This window comes from Phasianus colchicus, chromosome 6 (assembly GCF_987193195.1).
Source record: "Phasianus colchicus chromosome 6, bPhaCol1.hap1.1, whole genome shotgun sequence".
Taxonomy (NCBI): domain Eukaryota; kingdom Metazoa; phylum Chordata; class Aves; order Galliformes; family Phasianidae; genus Phasianus; species Phasianus colchicus.
The window spans coordinates 44395140-44416994 of NC_143441.1; the positions used below are offsets into that span (position 1 = coordinate 44395140).

Genomic DNA, 21855 nt, shown 5'->3' on the forward strand with positions numbered 1-21855 from the left:
ACAAGACATCATTTTATTGTCCTGATATTTCTATTATTTCAGTGATTCAACATGCTATGGTTTTTTTGAAATGTCCCTCAATCAAATCCTCTAATTCATTCCTTTGTATGTAGTACATCTTTCCATTCTAGCATTACAGAAAATTGAGGCATCGTAATGATAATAAGGATATACTATTAGATTTTCTCACCCTTAGGACACAAAACATTGCTTTGCAGAAAATATGAGGGCTGCTCTGAAACACGTCTCCTATTTTATTATGGCCCATGACATCAGAGGCAGAGGGTGATGGCATGGCCGTAGAGGTTGAATGTTCCCACCAATATTCTGCTACATTTTGTTGCCGACGTTTTGCTGCAACAGATGGCAGCAGAGGGGCAGTCTGGCAAAATGACATCTGACATGGAAGTGCTTATGAAACAAAGACGTGGAATCGAATTCCTGCATACAGAGAAAGTTGCACTCAGTGACTTTCATCAATGTTTGCTGAATGTTTATTGAAGCCAAACAGTGAGCGTGAGCACAGTGAGGCTGTGGGCAGCAGTGGTTACAGCAACATGAAAGACAAGTCACATTCTGGAAGGCCATGCACAGCTGTCACACCTCAAAATGAAAAGCATTTCAATCTGCTCATCCATGCAAATTGGCGGATTATAACAAGGGAACTATGTATAGAGCTGAATATCGACTTCAGTGCATTGGAAATTATGGTAGCAATGTTGGAATATTGTGCTGGGTGGTCCCAAAAACGTTTGCAGAAGAACAGAAGGAACACTGTATGCAAGTTTATCAGGATTTATTAAACAAATGTGAGCTAAAGGTGACAATTGCTGATGATGTCAGGTGACTCAAAATAGTAGTCCATGGCTTGGTGACATGTGAATTCCCCATCGAAAAAAGGAAGAGCTCTCAGCAAGTAATGTGCACTGTATTTTGGGACAGGAAAGGGGTAAACCTTCTGCATTTTCTGGAACCTAGTCAAACCATCAACTCTGACCATTACGTTGTGATGCTAAGCTGAAGGCTTGAACTTTCAGAGTCAGGCCAGAGAAGAAGACAGTCTCTCTTACAACAGGAAAACACCAGGACCCATACAAGTTAGGAGACCATGAAGCACACTGCCAATCTTGACTGGACTGTCCTACCATAGCTACTCTATTGTCTGGATTTGGTGACTTCTGACTTCCATCTATTCATGGTTGATGAAAAAATGCTTGTATGGGCCACGTTTTCCTACCAATGACACCGTCACTGCAGCTGTAAAACAGTAGGTTATTTCTGCTGATGCAAATTTTTATGAGCATGGTATGCAGGCTGTTATTCATCGATACCAAAAACACATCACTAATGGTGGTGACTGTGTTGAAAAAGAGTGTTCTCTAGCTGAGAATTTGCTCTTTCAAATAGTGTTATTGTGCTGTTGTGCTCTTTGTATTGGTTATAGTTTCCATGGAAATAAATAGGAGGCATTACTTTCAGAGCAACCTGCATATATCCATTCTATATTTTTTTTTCCTTCCTATTCCTCTTCTGGTTCATGTGATATCAGAAGATGACAGGTCAAAAAATTCCAGGTTCATTTACACGTGCGATGTTATTAAAGTCAAGGATATGAGGTGGTCTTTTGTCTTCCTGACATGCCCATTGATAGCTCAGCCAATTTTCAGCCAAAATCATTAAAAAGACTTATTACTTCACACAGAATGCCATGCAGCTCTTGAATGTGTCTAGTCATACACAGGGATTTTTGTCTTGTGCTCTACAGTCCCTCACTGTTTCCCTTACATGTACATTCCTTCTTGTCTGTACTAAAAAATACAAGTAAATATGTATAATTGGTCTTCCTTCTGTAGACGAAAGCTCAGTCTCATCTCAGATATACACTTGTTCAGACTGTAGTACAGATTCACTGTATTCCTCAACCTCAGAGACTTTGAACCCATATCCCTGATCACTGTGCTAGGATGTATTGGGAAGAGATTCTCAGCTTTTCCTTTCGAAGCTGTCACAACTAGCAGAGAATAATGGAGTGCATGAGAGCAAAAAGAAACATTGCATGTAGCCTGATATGTGGTTACTCCCCAGGAGTTTCATTACTTTTTTCCATGTCCTTTCTTCAGTGCATGTTTAGCGTAAAATAGTGAACTACTTATTGGAGAAAGGACTGAAAGTAAGTTCTTCCTTTTGCTGCTTAAGAACTGTAGCTATAACATCCATTTTGTGAATACAGTGGTTTTTTTTTGACTGACCCAATAGTTTTTTCCAGTTTAGGGGTGATTAGTTTGTTCTGTCTGACAACAGTGTATTTTCTTCTAGTGTTCCTTAATGTGTGCTAGCATGACTGTGTATTCAGCAGTTTTGGTGTGAACCACATCATCCATGCTTCATAGGAGGTGCACTTTGCTTGTTTGTTTTTCAGTTGCCAAGAAGGTCAAAAAGTAATGAATAAATGTCAAAAAATATCACTTATGAGAAGTGGATGCTATGCATAATAAACATTAGCACATGTTTAACAAAAAATTTCCTCCAGTAGAAGTCATTCCCATATTAATTTAATCCTGCTGTCTAAGATAATACAATCTCTTTGAAACAGTCTCGAATCTTAGTGCATAGGGACCTTTTCTGGATCAGAGGCCAAATTTCCATTACCTGATGAGCTAATCTGACGTGACAGCCTCATATGCAGATGGGGAATCTCTTGTCAATAGTTTTCTTCAGAGACAAAGAGAGACAAATGTCTATATTCATTCTCTCACTTCATGCATGAGTAACATTACCTTTCTGTCTCCCTTTCACTCTATCTTTATTCAGGTAGTCATTGAGAATTTAAATTTAAGCTTTTGTGCTTTTGAGTTAGCTTATGCATGCAAAGCTGTTTACAGAAGACTGGCATCCTTGTCTGTTTGTTTAAGTACAGTATGTATTTTGACATGTAAATTTACGTGAGGCATATTTAATCAGTCACAATGATATGCTAATTGGATTCCTGTATGAACTGCATAAAAACAGCAGTTGAAAAAAATGCGAAGGGAACTTATTACCAGCTGAGACACTTTCTAATCAGTATTATGCATCATGAAAATGCACAAAGATAGAAGTGATGGATTTTCAGGACTTTTGTAACCAATAAAGAAACAGAAATGAAAGAAAGAAAAACAAGTCCTTCTGCAAAGGAAAAGCCTGAAAGTTATAAAACAGCGAGTGAAATCCAATGCCAAAAATCTCTGAAATGCTTCTTCAGGTCTTGGATGTTGTGCGCTGCCATCATTTGTGTTCTGATAAGGTTATAGGTTGATTTTGTCTCCAAAAGAGCAATGACATTTAGACTTCAGCCCTTCTGCCCTGGGGATTTTCTCAAGAATTTTAAATATATTTTTTAAAATATATCGTTTTTATAGGGAAAGCTCAAACTTACTCAGCTGTAACTGATGCACTCTAAAGTGAAAGCAAACATTCCAGTTGAAGGCCCCTACTGTATACATGTAAATATAAACTTATAACATGCTCCCCTTCCTTTTCTGATAATTTACCAATGCTATCTGAATTTCCCTGTTAAGGGCGATTTTAAAGTTGATACATTTTGTCCATTTTTAAAATATACTGTGGAATCTGTTTCGTGAGCACTTCTGGCTTCTCACTCTAATTTCTGCTGTATCTTGAATATACTTAGAATTTTCTAGCATACTGCAATGTGTAAATATGGTTAGCACACTCACACTCCTTGTCTGGTTCACTGCTCATTTCAGGGTTCTACTTAAAATAATCTTCCTTTCTAATATTTTGCTTAGATTTCAACCATGTAAGAAAAGGACAATTACAAGCACAGGGAAGAATCGTGAAATCATTTGAGGTGGAAGAGACCCTTAAAGGTCACCTAGTCCAGCTCCCCTGCCATGAACAGAGACACCTACAGCTCCATCAGGTTCTCATAGCCCTGTCCAGCCCGACTTAGAATGTTTTCAAGGGTGGGACATCCACCACCTCTCTGGGCAACCTGTGCCAGTGCTTCACTGCCCTTATTGTAAAAAATAAAAATAAAAATAAAAATAAAAATATTTCTATGCAATCTGAATCTCTCCTCTTTTAGTTTGAAACCATTTCCCCTTGTCCTACCACCACAGACCCTGCTAAAGAGTCTGTCCCCTTCTTTCTTACAGCCCTGTTAGATACTGAAAGGCTGCTCTCAGGTCTCCCTGGAGCCTTCTCCAGGCTGAGCAGCCCCAGCTCTCTCAGACAGACAATGGATTGCCCATGATATGGGTTTGCCATTGAAAGGAGAGTGAAAACCTGTGCTTATACAAGAGTAGATATATTCATGTGTATGCTGTAGTTGTTCATCATGAAATTTTGGCTCTCCTGATATTGTCTGAATATATTCTTTATCCATGAATGTCTGAGAAAAAGTAAATTAAAAATAAATTGGGAAGAAAGTAGTTTAGATGAAATATTTTAAAAGGTGTCTCATTAAGATGACGTGTATTTCTCTGTAAATGCTATTATTTCACATACGGTAGCTCAGTTCAGTATTTTGTTTCTGGTGGAGGCCAGGTGATCTGGACAATAAGTGTGTGATAGTCTCCTCACAATCTTCCACGTATTAAACTCAGTCAGTTTGAAACACACCTTTAATTTAGCCAGTGCAATTTGTGTGACCTTAGTGAAGTCCTTTTGATTATTCTTTAAATGGGAGAGGTAACAGAAGGCCTAAGACAAAGTTTTCTGAGCTTTGATAAAATTTGCAAAAAGTTCTATAAGTGTACTATGTGAGATGCTGAAAAACACATCTTTTGTTGCACAGCTTCTGTTTACCCAACAATAATTGGTTTTCATTTCATATTCCACCGTGTCTGTGAACAGCAATAGTAAATAGTTAAATTTCTTTGCTCAAAGTAGGATGTATTGTGTTTCTGTGCATCAGCCTTCTTAAGAGGCAGGAAATTACAGACTTCTGCATGCCACAGGGTGGGGAAAGGCTTATAATATAATCATAGATGATGACGATTCTGGATCTTGAATATAGACAGAAGCAAAATGTGTGTGCAGTTTTTCCCTTGAAATGAGAGGATGCTTGTATCAGAACTGCTAATGGCTTGAACCAGTGGTTGAGCACCTGGTGGAAAAGCAGGGCCATCCCAGGGGAGCTCAGGTGTAAATAGTACACTTGAGTGACTTGAAGGGGTGGATCCTGGCTCCACCTCTTAGCAGACCTCATTTGAGGATTGGTAGTGGAAGTAAAGGTATTTAATTAGAAATCCCTGCATACATAAGGTTTTCCAAAAGTAAGTAGTATCTTTTCTTTATTTTTGTGTTTATGGCTGTTCCATTTCAACAAGTCTTTACTTACTGTAGCCTGGGACCTTACTGCTCTGCTGTCATTGCTGTGCTTTCCGTTGCATTACAGTGCTTAAGGGATGGAAAACTGCAGGTTGTGTGTGCAGGTATTGAAATTGTATTTTACAGTTTGGATCTTACTGAGGTTTTCACAGAGCAGTAGTAACAAAAATTACTCTGGCTGCTATGAGGGCTGCTCTGAAATCTGTGCCTTCTACTTTATTATGTTGGTCAGAGGTGAATGTTTGCTGGTATGGCAATAGATGTTGAACTTTCCCACCAATATTTTGTTACATTTTGTTGTTGTCTGACAGATGGTAGTAGAAGGGCACTCTGACAAAGTGATATCACAGAATTATAAGGACTGGAGGGAACCTCTAGAGATCACTGAATCCACCACCCTTTCAAAGCAGGCTCCCTTCATCAGGCTGCACAGGTAGGCATCCAGACAGGTCTTGAATATCTTTAGAGAAGGAGACTCCACAACCTCCCTGGGCAGCCTGTTCCAGTGCTCCATATCTGATATGGAAGTACATATGAAGCAAAGATGTGTTGAATTCCTCCATATGGAAAAAAATTGCACCTGTGAGCATTCATCTGTGCTTGATGAATGCTTATAGAGAAAAACAGTGGATGTGAACACAATAAGGTGTCAGGTGGTGCATTTTAGCAGTGGCAGCATCAACGGTGGATCTCCTCCACTGGTGCAGGTTTCTGTGAGTGTAGCATGCAAGCCCTTGTTCATCTCTGACAAAAATGCAGAGCTAATGGTGGTAACTATGTTGAAAAACAGTATTTTTCAGCTGAGAATTTGCTCTATCAATTAGTGTCATTGTGCCTTGTTGTAGTTTCCACAGAAATAAATAGGATGCATTACTTCTGGAGTGACCAGTGTGTATATTATATTCTACACCAGTACTTCAGCTTCTGCGTATTTGTTGCCTGTCTGCAGTGTTATTAAAATCTGTGCATTATGCCATATTTTTCTGAATTGTAAATAATATTTCATGATGATTTTGTGGTGGATTGCATCTAGCTAAATGGCACTGATATGTAACTTAATCTTTTAATCATATTTTACTGTTCTTGGGTTAATCAATTATTATTTTACCCATGAATGTTTATCTGGTTTGTTGTTGTTTTGTTTTTTTTATAAGAAAAACAGAAGCTTTGCAGTGCCCTTTCATCAAAGCTAATGACTCCTACTAGTGACCTCTCCATGGTAGGGCATAAAGTACACGCAGTACTTTGAATTGCAGAATACTCCGAAAGTGCAACACCAGCTCCATTTTCTGTGCCAATCTGAGGTCTGGAATTGGCTTGCATTTAGACTCCATGCAAACTGCCCAAATGAGAATGAAGGCTTTGGGTCGACAGATTTTAGCTCTCTGCAAGGCCAGTAGTGTTAAAAAGAGTCCCAAGACTTAGCCTCAGTTTAAGTACAAACCAGAATGTGTAACTGTAGAAGTAAGAAACATATGTCCCGTCCCTGAAAGTGTTCAAGTTGGATGTGTTGGAAGTTACTAGGAGATGTGTCAAGAAACCATGATTCAGTTATTTAGTAATGTTTCTATGAAAGAATCTTTCTTCTTGGAGATGATGTCTGAAATTGAATCTACGGAGCAAATATGACAAATTAAGAAGGTCAGATAAATCGTGCATGAAAGAATTTGAACAAATCATCAGGAGGAAACAGCTGATGCACTGGGTCTGATGAGAAAGCCTCATCATAACAGACAACAGTATGGCAAATACGATACCAGTTAGTAGAAGAAGAAGAAGAAGAAGAAAAATTCACAGAAAGTAAAAACCAGTAAATCCAGCATCTATATTCAGTAAATCTGTGCACAGTATTTCCAAGTATGTGATTAGCAGAAGCATGCGCGTGTATGGCATACCGGGGGAAGACTCACCTTTTGAGGTGTCGTGCTCCCAGCTTTGAGTTGTTGAATTCAATAATGAGCATGCAGAGCAGAGAGAAACCATTGATGTAGATTTCATGGAATTCCAAAAGGCTTTTGACAGTATCTCTCACCAAAGAAACAAAATTGCTCTGGGATAAGAGAGAGGTCTTCACACTTTGACAAAGGAAGCAGAGAGTAGGAACAAATAATCTATTTTCACAATACAGGGATGTCATCAGCTGAATTCCACAGAGGTTTATGCTCTTCAGAAGACTCACAAATGGTTTGTAAAAGGGACAGAGTTACTTTCTGAGGTAGTTGAAATAGTAGAGGTATTCAAGACTGAGTGTGTCATACTGAAGAAGGACATATCAGTGGGCAATATGTTAGCAGATGGAACTAATTTTTACAAATGTAATGAGAGGCTTAGAGGTGAAAAAGATCCTCAATCGTAGTATTCTGTATACAGTGTTGGATGCTAAGCTCTCTGTAAGTACTCAAGAGTGGCATTTGAAGATACGCTATATAGTTCTATGAAAATGCCAGTTCAGTCTCAATATCAACAGTGAAACCAAATTAGATATTAGGAAAATAAAGCGGGGGGGGGGGGGGGGGGGGGGGAAGAGAAAATCATAATGTATTTTTACAAGTCATGTTGTGTTCATTTAACTGCATGAAGTTCTGCTCCCCTCCTCAGAAAGGTGTATTATTGTTGGTAAAGATATATAGAGGTGTGACCAGGAAGATCAGAGGTATGGAGCATCTCGTGTACAGGGAAATTAGAGTTTGTTTAAAGTGGCATGGCTGATAGAAAGATATGATATAGGTCTGTCAAATTGTAACTGGAGTGGAGAAGTTGCATAGCAGTCACTATAGTGTATTGCATTTGGGGCTCTGTGTTTAAAGAATGTTTGCATTTGCAGCTGGGTATCATAGTAACGATTTACACTAATTAGAAGTCTTTAAGTGCTTCTTAAAGAATAATGCTATCTAGAATCCTGTTGGCCCAGATTTATTTCTACTTGAATTTATCTGAAATCAATGAAGTAACAATGGCAATAAAGTCTGCTTTCAGATAACTTCTGTTCCTCCATTCAGAGATTAAGATGTTACATAAATGTGACTAGCGAAGTTGCATCAAGTGGAGAAGGCACAAGGCAGTTATATACTTCCAAATCATCTGACAAGCACATGCAGCAGAAAAAGGATGCATGCCAAGAACACATTCAAGAATAAACACCAAGGAAAATTGGGAATGAAATAATTTGGGGTCCTCTTAGTTTGTGCTGACAGACAGGTAGAACATTTGCCTTAGGAGACAATACAAAAATAGACATTAAAGTTATGCTACTTTTCCTACATGAAACAAATAATATGTGTCTCTTTTTCCTGGAAAAGTATTGTATATTGAAGATAAGAAAGTAGAAAAAAAGTCAGTATCTGTATATACTTCTTTAATTTGTGTTTCTTGAGTGTGGAAATGTCATTTGCCTTTCTTTAAAAGGATGATAAGGCTTCCTGGGTGTGAAAATTTCATTTGCTCTTCTTTAAAAGGATAGGATTTCCTGAGTGCACTAGCCCACATCTCCTTAAATCTAACCATCTTTTTTTTTTTTTTTTTCCCCACATGAACAAAGTGTTTGGAATAATTGGCCCATCAAATAAGTAGTAATAAAGAAGTGAGATGAGAACTGAAAGCAATTGGATATAAGTCAGAAGGGGTGACAGAAAGCTCTAGTATGTAGCAATGGCTCTGTGACCACAAAACTGTGAGGACTAATTGCTGCTATTTTTATTTCAAAATGATACTTTTATTTATAAAAGATTTATACATTTATCTTTCGTAGGTTTGTTAAGGATAATGCCACTTGGTCTGGACTGTTGTCAAAGAGTCTAAATTCCTGTTTGGTCCATGTGGCACCTCTAAATGAGATAAAATAGGTGAAAAATTGTGATCTTTCTCTATTCAAAAATAAAATTCAGAAATCATGAAATGACCACTGAAAGCCCATTTGTACTGGAAACTAATGGTTTATCCTGAGATCACTGGAGGAATTGTCACTCCTTCCGGGCTAATGTTCTGCTGTCTCAGCAGTGGACAAAGAGATCATATCTCTCTTTGACACTAAAATTACAGCTAACAAAAAGATCCTCTTTTTTGGCACTGACATGAAGGTGCAGAACATGAGTGCCATAGATAGTGAAAAGGTTACCCTCAAGCTGCTGAAAAAATCCATAAGGGGTTTCAAAGTAATGTGAAGTTACATGCTATTTTAACTTATTGAATGAAGGCATATACACACTGAAAATCTTCCATAAAATCAGGAGTGCGAGAGCTCATGTCTTGGGACTTCCCGTAATGAAGACTGACTACCTCTTTGGACTCTAGAGATATGCGATTTGTGTTTGCATGAATCAGTGTACTACCCATAATTATTAATAACATTTAGTATTCAGGCTTGAAGTAGAGTATACATGGATGTGAGAGAGAGTTTAATTAAGTATGATAAATATTAATTTTGGGGAGGGAAGATAACAGTGAGCATTCTTGTGTAGTAAAAACTCAAATTTGAGTTCAGATTCTGTGTTTTTGATGTAGAACATTTGGGTTTTATTAACTCTCAGGTAACTGACTTTATTTTTGCTAATGTCAGATGAATTGCAAACAAAATACTAATTTCAGGGGCTTGAGGCAGAAGAAACAAGGCATTGTCCCGTCACAGCCACATCTGTACAGGCAGCAGCAGCTTCTCCATGCTAACTACTGCAGAGAGCTATGTCTAGGCTCCCTTATATTGAGAAGGTCCTCCAGGTTTCATTTTGAGACTTAGCATAACCTGAGCTGTCCTGTATAACCTGACCTCCATGTTTAATTGCGCTGTTGGTTTGTTCTATGTGTTCCTATCCTGACATGGAGTAGTGAGCTCTTGAAATCCATTCCATGCTTCAGACTTCAAACCACCTGATTTATATAACTAAGTCTGGAAGCATCCCCGAAGGATAATGTGGAGTGTCTAAGCTGAGCTGTGACTGAGCTGCCTTGTGTAGGAGTTTCTTTCTTCTCCTTGGCTTGTAGAGGACTTCAGAAAATCAGCCTCTTTGTGTAGACAAAACAAAATAGAAGTCTAACGTTGTTGAGTTGCCCAGTGATGAAATGCAGGTTGCTGAAACATAAGAGAGTGGTTATTTTCTTTTTCTGGATCTACCTTATGCTAGTGGATATTCAAAATAGCTGATATCTGCTGGCTAATGTTATGCAAGAAAATTTGAGGTCTTCCTGTTCTTTCCAAGAGATGTGTCCACGTCCATTCAGTCATTAATCCAGCACTGGCACTGCCAGGAAAGCTGGAGCAGTCACCTGGCTGTGCTGCTCTAGCCCATTCCCACTGATTACAGGAGGTTCTGGCCAAGGCAGCACAGGCTTCCATGCTGCTTCTGCTTGGACTTCATTTCTGTAGTATTTTTTTCTTAATTCTATGTGAAAGCAATCAATGAATGGACTTAATGTAAAGCTACTCTGACCGCATTAATGCACTATTTCCTTGAGTGTTAGAACTGGAAGGCTGAACATTCCCAATGGTGTTGTGTTATGACCTGGGAACCTGACATTCCTTCCTTTTGTTAAGGTTTAAATTAGAGGCAGTGCTGGCTAATATATGTAAAAATGTTTTAATTAACAGAACCCAAATACAGTAAGAGAAGTTTTAGTGGAAGTTAAAAAAAAAAAAAAAAAAAATGTATACATAGCTGGGATTCAGGCCTCTACAAAATAGAGCTGTCTAAATACCCCTAGTGTGATGTAAGCTAGTAGCTTCCTTTCTGCATTCTTTTCATTTTTTATTTTTTTGAAATAAGTTATTCTGGGCCATGATAGAAGGATGCAAGAGTTTCAATTTGGAAACCATGGCAACTGGAAGTGGTGATTTGCATGTTTGCATAACAATGTGATGGCTTTATCTCTGGAGATAATGCACATAGTGGGACTGATCTATGTAAAGCTACAAAGTAGGATGGAGGAAGAGAAGGAGAAATTACCTTTCTGCAGGAATCATATGTAAGAAGTGAGGGTTTTTTTTTTTCCCCCTTTGGGTCAGGCCAAGAAACACATGAGTGTATGGGAGTTCACCTTTTGATTCAATATATTCAAATATTAAACTCAACTGCTGCTAGGGACATCATCTAGAAGTAAAAATTTTCCCTGAACTCTTTCTTTTCCAGTTCCCAGTATTCTCTGTTCCTAACATGTGAAGAAGGTATTGCTAGACTATATAACTATATATATAGACTAGAATATTACCTGCTTTTGATATAATTTTCTGATAAACCAAAGGAAAAAAAAATCAAGTAGCTGTATGTGAAGTTCAGTTTTTTGCTTTCAGTTTTAAGAGCTTGTTTGAAATAAGCTGTATTTGCCTCCTTAGTGTAACTGAAATTGTATTAGGTGACTAATCTGTGCAAGAATCTGGCATATATTTGGCACAGCTGACTGTGGAGTAACCTTCAGTAGATGAAATAGCCTCCCCAAAAAAGAACCAGAAACTCTCACAGCAGCAGTGAATCTCTCTGCCATGAATTCTAAAGACGAATAGCAAGAGCAGGGTATGACTTTTTTTTCTCATTAATGGTGGAACAAACAGAAAAAGGTCCCTTGAAAGTTAAAGCTTAGCTACTGCAGAGTGTCCTCATGTATTATGAGTGAGAAACAAAGGAAACTGAGAAACTTCAAAGCTTCCTGTGGCATTCAGAGCTTTCCATCTTCAAAGCACCTCTCTCTTTTGTAGTTCTGCTCTGGGTTTAATTAATACATTTTAAATATTGTTACTGTAAACAGCGTCATCTTTGTTTTCTACCCCACTCTTTTTCAGAGTAATTTAAATTATCTTATGAAGCTATCTGTCATCTTTATTTAGTGCCTCTTAACCTCTTTTCTTTTACAAATGAGTAGTCACCTCCAGTTGAGATTAAAACAACACTGGAAAGGGGTGTATGTGCATGTGAAGCAGTACAGAAAGAAAAATGCTGTGCCTTTTATCTACGTTCTCTAAAGTAAAAATAGACATAACCCTCTCAGTTCATGTATTAGCAATATTTTAATATTTTAAGATGGAAAAGAGATTTAGAAATTGTAATGTACCCTATTTCCTTTAGGAAGCTAATTCTAGAAAACTACATGAGAAAAAAACATACGGGAATCATACTTGGACTCACTTTTTTATTCATGCTGTCATTAAACTTTTTTCATATGTGTTTTGGGGATTTAGGGTGAACGGAGCAAGAAAATAGTAGGCTCGAGGAAAACATTGCATTTTGCATCTTATTAAGATGAGCCTTATTAAGACTTGGTATCTTATTAAGTGGAGACTTAAGAACTATTACCCAGTGAGCTCATATTTTATCTTTTATGAAATGTTTTTGGTTCTCCCCCTAGAATGTTCATTGAGGGAAGGTGGACCTTACTTCTGAGGAATGTCATTTCAGCAATTAGTCAAAATACTGCCTTATAATGAAATTACTCAGTTATAAGACTCCAAAGGTCCTGATCACTGTATAGAAATATTGCAGTACTAGATAGATACTAGAATATATATATTTTTTCCTGTGCTATATTCATTAACAATAGAAAGGAGAAGGGAAAACGGTGATCTAGCTTGAAAACCACAGTAGGTTGTGTGCACACAGCCGTGCTCTCCTGGCCTGGTCTTGGCAGTCTGGCTGGAAACTCCACAGCTACAACTGGGCTGCCACAGTGGAAGTAGAAAAAAGAGTTTTAATGCCCGTGTAGCAAGATTTCAATCTCTCAGCTTCCCAAACCATAATCCTTCCTGACCTTCTGGATGTAAAAGAACGTAAGTCAGAGGTCGCAGTTGCTAAGGAAAGCCTTCTGTCTGACATCCATAGCCCTCAGCTCAGGCTTAATGCGCACAATGATTGCTGCTACCTTTAAATCCTTTTAAACTCCTCTTTTCAAATCCTGACTCATCTCTTCCCTCTCCTATCTGTATACTCGCGGTTGTGGCTCTTGTCCCCGCACAGGAGATTCCCCAGTGCTCAGAGAGCAGCAGGATCAAACCTTAACTGCAGCTTCAGTGTCAGCAGCAGTTCCCTCGCTGGTATGGGCTCGCTGTTGTCTTCCCATTGCAGTCATTTATATAGTACTAATATTTGTAAAGTTATGGTTTGGGTGCTGTGCAAAGAAAAGCAAACACATCTTGGCTTTGCATTTGAATTTGTCTGTAGACTTTGTTTGTACATCTGCATTTGAGCTTTATGTCAGCATCACTACAAAGAATAAAAGAAACATACTGAAAAAGTGAAATATGTCAGTATACAAGAATCAATCAGTGCTTGTCAGGCAAGTTCAACCTTCTCTTACAATATTTTAGGAAGATATAAGTGGATACTATGAACTCAATGCATGTTTCTATTACCAATGGAAAATAAAATTATACACGTGTTCTTAGCTTTGTGAATGTCATTTATTCTTCACCATTTGATTACTCTGTCTTTCTGGCTAGGCAGCATCTGATTTGTATTCATCTCTTGCATTTTATTGCAAGTTTCGCATCGGCCTCACTCAGTCCTTCCATTGTAACTCTTCTTATATTTAAGCTTTTTTTATTTGAATGAATTCTGCATTATGTTGTCTGTTTTTCTTTTTTCTCATTAAAAAAATTTTTCCTCTAAATTTCTTCACCTCATTTTCTACTTCTGCCACATATTTTTGCTGATCTTTTCTGATCCTTCCTATTTTTGTAATCCATTTTTCTTTGTCTTCCTTTCTGCTTCCCTGTCTTTTTATGTCCCCTATCCCCACACTTTCCTCTCTTTGGATCTTGTTCTTGTTGTTTTTGCTGGCTGACTGTCATTCAGAATACTGCAGTAACATAACAAGAAGATCCCCTGAGACTTCATGAAAATCCTATGAAAGCAGCTGTTCTTGTGATGTTTTCAGCAGGAAAAGTGCACAGAAAAGACTGGCTGGACCCAGGCCCCAAATAATGATGCTGGGGAACTGTCCATTCTCGTTGTTTCTATAAGGTCTAAGGCTGGGAAGGGATGATCTGCCCATCCTCACTTGCCTGTCTCCCTAACTGTTATTTTCAGTGTAAAGTTCATGGCTTTGGCTTGCTATCACAAATGTTCTGCCAGTAATTTGGAAAAGATCTGATCTGGGGTCTATGTGTGTTGTTGGGAGGGAGAAGGGTTTAGTTATTATTATTATTATTATTTTAGATAAAATGTGATTTAAATCTGACTTAAATTTTGAGAGAAGCAATATTTTAGTATTTAAATAGAATTTAAATGTCATTTTGAAGTTTTGCTGGATATTAAGTCATTAATTTAGCTAAGGCCTTCAAGGGATTTCTAAATTAGAAAATGGTTAACAGAAAAGAAGCCAGTAATGTTTTTCACATGCAGTTCCATGGCAAAATGTATGCTTTCTGTTTATTTGTGCTCTTCTACGTTAGGTTATAAATAACAACATCTGTAATAAAGGCAGAATTCTAAGTTAAACGATAAAGATTTAAATCTGCCTAGAAGAATAACATGCTGATAAGGTATCATCAGTGTTTTAAAACACAATGGCTGGCATTAATGGCATGTGGGAAATTTTGCTTTTTTGAATCAATTATGTTTCTCCTTACGCCATGCAAAATCGGAGGATTGTATCCACTCCTGTTCTTACGATGCTTATGGGTAATTGTCAGTGTAAAAATTCTTTGCCTTTATAATTTGTAGTTTTGATCATATTCATTTGGGCTTTATTTAATGTTCTACTAAATATATACAGTCTTTACGTTATGATATGAATGTATATTATCCAGGTAGTGATGATGCCTGTGACAGATGTAGTTGGCTTATTTTTCCTTGAAAAGAAAGAATTTGTGCGAGGTGAACCATAATCTAAATTTCAAAATCTACTGAATACTCTGGTAGGAAAATATAACAAGAAGCATTTCATTTTCTTTAAAGTCTATTTATTTATATGTTATTAGAGATTTTTCAAATCTCATTGGCTAATGTGTAAGAATCATCTGCTTGTCTGTTTTCAGAAGTCAATATTTCTGCACCGCTAACCCAAATAAATGTTTCCATGTGAACACATTTATTTGCCATCTTGTTATATGATACTGTGCAGTGTTTTAGTATGGTCTGTAATTCACAAAACAGTTCTTTAGATATTAATTGGGTTAATTTAAACTGTTTCCATACAAATGCCTGGTAGCTGATGATCACACATGAATAAAAGGATAGTGGCTGTATTCTGAAATTCTAATGTTTGTCAGTCATTCCCTCATTGTCTTATGCTAACTCACAAGTGTGGTAAGAGTTGCAAAATACGGTGCTCTAAATACATACCTCTCTGTGGCCTCTGAAGGTCTCAGCTTTTGCTTCTGTTCATTCCTGCATGTTATGTCACTCATAAAATAGTGTGAATACTGTGATTTCTTGGGCTGGATCTTGCACCAAAGAATGGAAGAGTTATATGTCTGATTTTTATGGTAGTTTTTTAAGGAAAAAGGGCTGTACAGAGCAAGTTTGCTCACTTTGGCTTTTCAGTTTTGAGTCTAGGGTATACTTTTTTATCTATTTCAGTAAAATACATCATATGAAAACTTGGAAATAAAAGTTTTTTTTTTTTAAAAAAAGGAACTTTAATCCAAGTAACTAATGTAAGTATTATGATTTCTTGTGACCTTCTAATTCTTTACTTTCCTTGTTGAATACATTTTCCTTGTGTTCTTGTTTTTTTGTTTTTTTTTTCTCCTTTGCTTCCAATTTTTGGTACATCTGAGTAATTTCAATCTTCAGAAATTCACAATTAGTTGTTTCAAATCAATCACTTGAGGTTTCTTGGTATTAGCATCGATGGAATTTACATGGTAGAATTCCCCATTGTACATGTTTGTGAACCAAGCAGATAAGACTAATATTCTTTGTATCTCACAATATGGTGAAACACTTTCTCTAGGTATATTGTTTGAATAGAAACAAAAATAGATCATCACTAAAAGCCATTTTCTTGAGAGCTGTAAGAGCAAATAAGTTGTATCATCTGTATTTCTTTAGTTCTGAAGTAATTTGATGTACCTGTATTGACCGCAGTGATACCGATTCTATAATTTTATCTAAATAGACACTAACTTCAGATGAAACTATGAAAGCTAAATAATGCATACACATCAAAAAGCACACTGTGCCCTTTCTATCTTCCCCAGCCCTCTGGTTTCTATCTAAATCAATATCTGTGTACTGCTGTGATGGCTCACAGCACGACGTACATTTGGCATACTGAAACTGCTACATGCTTTAAAGCAACACAGGATCTTTTGGAGAGGCACTTTTTCTCTCAAAATGCTACTGCCAACAAACCCCCACATAAATGGTCAATAACGACCAATTGCCTCCATTACCAAAGTCAGTGAAATGGAAAAGTAACCAATACAACAGAAAATAAACTGAAGGGAAATTTTTTGTTCTGGATTCATAGGAGGTTTTCTCATAGAACAAAATATCCTGGATTGGAGGGGACCCAGAAAGCTTTACTTTGGTCATACGCACTTGGAAAAAAATAGTTTATTTGCATCTCTCTCTGGTCTTTATCTCTGTTACTATATGAACTTTTCTGACAGCTTACTGCATCTCTTCTAGACATAAATGGATTTGGCCTGCTGAATGATTTTTTTGTCCTCTAGTTTTCTTTCTTTTGCTGTTATTTATTTTTTTTTTGGTTGGAGAAATATTTGTAGCTGTAGCAGGAATTTAACTGAGCCATCATTAAAGCACTATAGGTCCATTCTTTTCTCCATAGCACTGCTGAAAATGAGTATGTTTGAATTATTGTATTCAGTACTTCAAATGAAAACAGTGAAGTGAAATGAATGCTGGCATGTCTTACAAGGTGCCAGATATATCAGTCAGTTTCTGAAATTTGGGGGTTGATGAGGACTATTTCTCAAATAATGAATCAACAAGTATGATATCTCATAACTGTTACAGAACATATATACATATTTAAATAACTTCAGGTTACAGGAACAGTACAAATCTTGTGAATCATAACAACTTGTCTTCTGTGATGCTGACTTTGAATAACCTGTCCTGGCTATTCAAAAGTAGCTGTCCTGAAGGTATCTGGTAGCATCACATTTTCTTTTCCTCACGTTGCCCCAGGGGATTTGGGCTTTAGAACAGTTCATTTGGAAGGGACCCATGAAGAAGGTCATCCCTCCCACCTCTGCCTGGGCTGAGACACAGGGAAACATGAGGGAGGCATTTATCAGTATGCATTTCTTCCCAAATTTTGGAGATCTCCAAGAAACATAATTTGCGTTTACACTGGGACAGTGGAATGTCATGGTTACTTCGTTCAGAATCTCAGGACCATTGTTAGAAAATACATTTGCAGCTGTTGAGCAGCTGCTCTAGCAGTCATTACTGTGCAGTTATTAGAGAAGAAATTTTGAGAAGAATGAAGAAGGTGAAACAAAATGATGAAAGAAAATGCTATTGAGTTTCTTTTTAGTTTTTACATCTGTCTTCAGTCTGCTATTTAAACATGCATTTCCATTCTTTCATTTCTGTGATGTTACTTATCTTTCAGTGATAGATTTGAGGAGAATGGAATAAAAAATATTATTTGTATAATTAACATTGCAGATTTCTAACTACGGTTATTCCAAATAACTGAGAATTCCCAGTACTTACATCATACATCTTCCTCTTCTAAGGCCAAAAGGTGTTCAGTGATGTTATACAGAAGATGTCTAAAGTCAGTAGCTACACTTCTCCTTAAGCACTGTATTTTTACTGAACTTATTATAAATTTGATTAAAATATTTGAAGACGCCTTCTAAAAACAGACCAAAGCCTTTCTATAAGCTATCAATACTAACACTTGAACATGAACACAGATTATTTGAGGTCCTTTTAGCAAGGTCCAGGTGTTTTTTTTTTGCCTTTTATCTTCTGTGATTGTTTCAGACTAGTGAATACATATGACTGTAATGAATCCACACAACCAAATCACTTGTCACATGTGCTGGCAGAGCCTCTTAGTGAGACACTAGTTGGACTTGGTGCATCCTTTCCTGCTCAAAGATAGGTCACTGCTAGATCCCAGTGTTCACAGTGGTATCTGAGCTGTCTACACCTTTTCCCTCAATCATTTCATATCTGCAGGCTAACCCTGCACTTTCTTATACAACTTTAGATGTCTAGGGAAATTAATGTTGCACTCTCCGAAATGTTTATGCCTTTCAGTTTTTTTGACAATTGACACAGTCTTCATGTATCTTGTACATGAGAGTTTACTTTTGACTCGATAACCATACCATTAGGGGTAGTGAATGGCATAACAGTAATAGAGGTCTAGGAATATAGATTAAAGAACGTTCTTGCATCACCTCTCTTCATTTACTTCCAATCCACAAGTGAAAATGTTCTTTTCCTTCTTATTTCTCAGAGAACTGAAGCTTTGCTATTTAATGAGTGTATTTTGCAAGCTCCACTTGTGAAAGTCTTACAGGAATAAACCAGAACTTTTTTTTTGTATTACCTCAAATCTGTATAGCAGATTATTTTGAAATCTAATGAACACTTTACTGCTTTGTGTTGTAAATTGTACGCTATTCAGGCTCATCCTGTACTTTGATTGCTCTTCCTCTCTGTGGAGGTCTCAATGACCTGTACTGATGGAACAGTTCCTTTTAACTCTAGGGTTACAGTAACTTTTCACAGATAGCAATAGTACACACGTACACACAATAACACAGGTCGGATTAAAAATCCTAATAGTTAATGGTTCAGAAATTATCTAATCTTAGGCTTCTTTTCAATTTTACAGCCCATAAGTTGTTTTTTCTTTGTTTTTTGGGTTTTTTTTTTTGTGTGTGTGTGTTTTTCAGGAGCTGTAATAAGTTACTCTGGTGCATATCAACCATAATCTTAAATTCAGAAAATAAAAATTTAACTCAGTGGAAATAAGAATTTGGGAGAAGCAGAAGTAGCATGGAAATGAGATTCATTTTAGACAAGAGAAGAGTAGGTATTTTAATTACATGGTTTATCACTGATATATTTTGCAACATTAAGAAACTACAACCCCTAGAGACTGGATTGTAGTAAAAGGAAAGTATCTGGACTTTGAGTCAACAATAGAAGTTTATTGAAACTGTGTCAGTGTCTGGAAGGACAGGTATGGTATTACTGACTCGTGCTGATGTATCTCAATTTCTGTGGTAGTTGCATTTCAAAGGCTTGTTGAAAAAATGACAGTGAGTTTTCTTTACATATGATTTCAATCCAAATTTCAGTGAATTTAGTGGCTGTGGCTTGCAGAATGCCACATTCATATCTTCATTTATCTCTCTATATTTAGTATTTATTTTTAATGCTGCAGTCATCACGGTGCTGGGATGGAGAAAACATTTTGATATGATAATAACCTGGAGAAGTTCCTTGTTTAACACAGAAGCAATAACTTACATTTCCAGTATACTTAGAATGCATTTCTACTTCTGGTTATGTATAGACCTACTTCATTGTTCTGGATTTCAAACTCTGAAGCTGGATGAAGAAAATAATGGTGTTACTTCTCCTAATCACTATTATAGTTCCCTTTTTCTCAGACTTTTTTAAAAAGATAGGGTACCTCTTCCTGTTGAGTCACTTAAGATTTATTATTTTCTGATTTTTCAATCCTTTCTATGACACCTGTAAGAGTCCAGCTAGCTGACACCAAGAACAAGGAGTGGTGTATCCTCAGAAGGCAGAAAAAGCCAAGTGTTTGACCAGAAATCATTTTAATGTTTATTATATGCCTTCTTATCCTCTTCCTCTTTTATCTTTTTAGTACCAGGCAATCTTCTAGGAAGGCATCATTTGTATGTCTGCTGACCCCAGGTATACTCTGAATATGGTGAAATTTCTGTTGTGCAGTATGATTTTCAAATGATTGGATTTGTGTGGTTCTTGGGTAATGTGTAAAACCATGTTTTCGTATTTGGAAAAAAACCACAAAAACACCACAGAATTGAAAAGCAAATGAATCCATCTGTGGAAAAAAAGAGAGAATTTTTGAAAGATTCCAGATTTAATCTCGGTAATCTTCTGGCCTAAATTGCTTCCTTGACTTTATTACCTGAGCATATGAATTATTCTTAGATAATCGTTTAAGTATTGGGAAATGTCCTGCATCTCACTTCCTACAACTGTAAAATGATAATTTGTAATACTTGCTTTATCTTCTAACTTTCCTGGTGGTTTCCTGCTGCCGAGTAGCCTTATTCAAAAGTGTAAGTTTTCTTATACTCTGATACTGGACTGGTGTTCAAGAAATAATTTAAAAGTGAGATTTCCTTCTTAAAAATCAGATGATTTGTTGTTCATCTCTCTACAACTTCAGTGAAAAAAGACAGATTTTGTCATTCATTGCAAAGTTATCTTTTCCCAATAGCATCCAACAATTTCCAGCAATCTGATAGCTTGTTTGCAGAGATAATCAGTCAGTGCTTTATAACCCTCCGTAACAATTGTGTTTTGTTATCCATTGATTATTATCTCGATTACTTTAATTTTTCCTCTTTCTTTTTTTGCCCACGATCCAAGGTCTTCAAATTTATGCTCTGCAACAATGGAAATCAAAATGATTTCTGGCCACGTTTGAATAGCTGCTAAGTTCTTGACAAATAAATTTTACAAATCTGTGCCTTTGAACATTAGGGACAATAGGAGCGAACAGACATGCACTAAATTCCTGATTAGAAGAAAAACTCTGAACGGAATTCAAACCTTTAGCTCAGAGTTGTATGTGCCAGTGGTGCTGGATGTTTTTAATGTCCTGTTAATCAACCCAAGAATATGAAAATCTCAAGTAAGTAAGTACACAAAAGAAGCAAGAGAAGCGTGTCATTCAGCAGCAGTTCATTTCTGACGTGACCCATCTGTGTCCCGAAGCACACAAAAACCAGTCCTTCCTAATAACCGTTTTATCAGGTCCGACAGTTTCCCTTGCTGTCTTAATGCCGTACCGATCTGGGCTCAGCACACTCTGGGAGCAGTTGCGATTCAAATGTGTATTTTGTCTTTTGCTGGAAAATAGCTGATTGATTGCTAGCACAGTTCAAAAACACATGGGCCATTCATTCCTGGCTAGTTTTCTTCATGCACTTTCTACAATTGTCACTGTTTCCCTCAGTTCTTATTATAGAGCAAATCATTCCCTTGCCCCTCATCCTGCTGTGCATTCAAGGTTCCCAGCTGTCCTCATTTTCTCTATTCTTTTAGGAAAATCTCTTCAAGAATCTCCCCTTCAATGCCTTTTCCTAATTTTCTGTGGTTTTAGGATCTCTTGTAGTGCAGACCCACATGGGATATGGTCATTTGCATTATTCAACTCTATTATCTTGTTACTTTAAGCCGTGCCACTTTCAATTGAAGTTGTCTAGTGTTTTACTCTAGTTGTGGTTATTCTTTGCTGCATTTACTTTGATCCTCTTCTCTAAATGCACTATTTGAAACCCCTCTCTGCCTGATGCTTTTCTTCTCTTGCTAAGTGTCATGTACATGTGATGGTGACTACAAAATACATTAGTTTAACAAATATTTGTGCTCTCCA

The 21855-nt window shown here is 37.1% G+C and overlaps 1 protein-coding gene across 3 annotated transcripts in view; it reads left to right on the plus strand.

The window, feature by feature from the left end:
* The window catches only part of PTPRN2 (protein tyrosine phosphatase receptor type N2), a 621494-nt gene that overhangs the window by 296382 nt on the left and 303257 nt on the right, over positions 1-21855 (plus strand). The gene's annotated exons all lie outside the window — the stretch shown is intronic.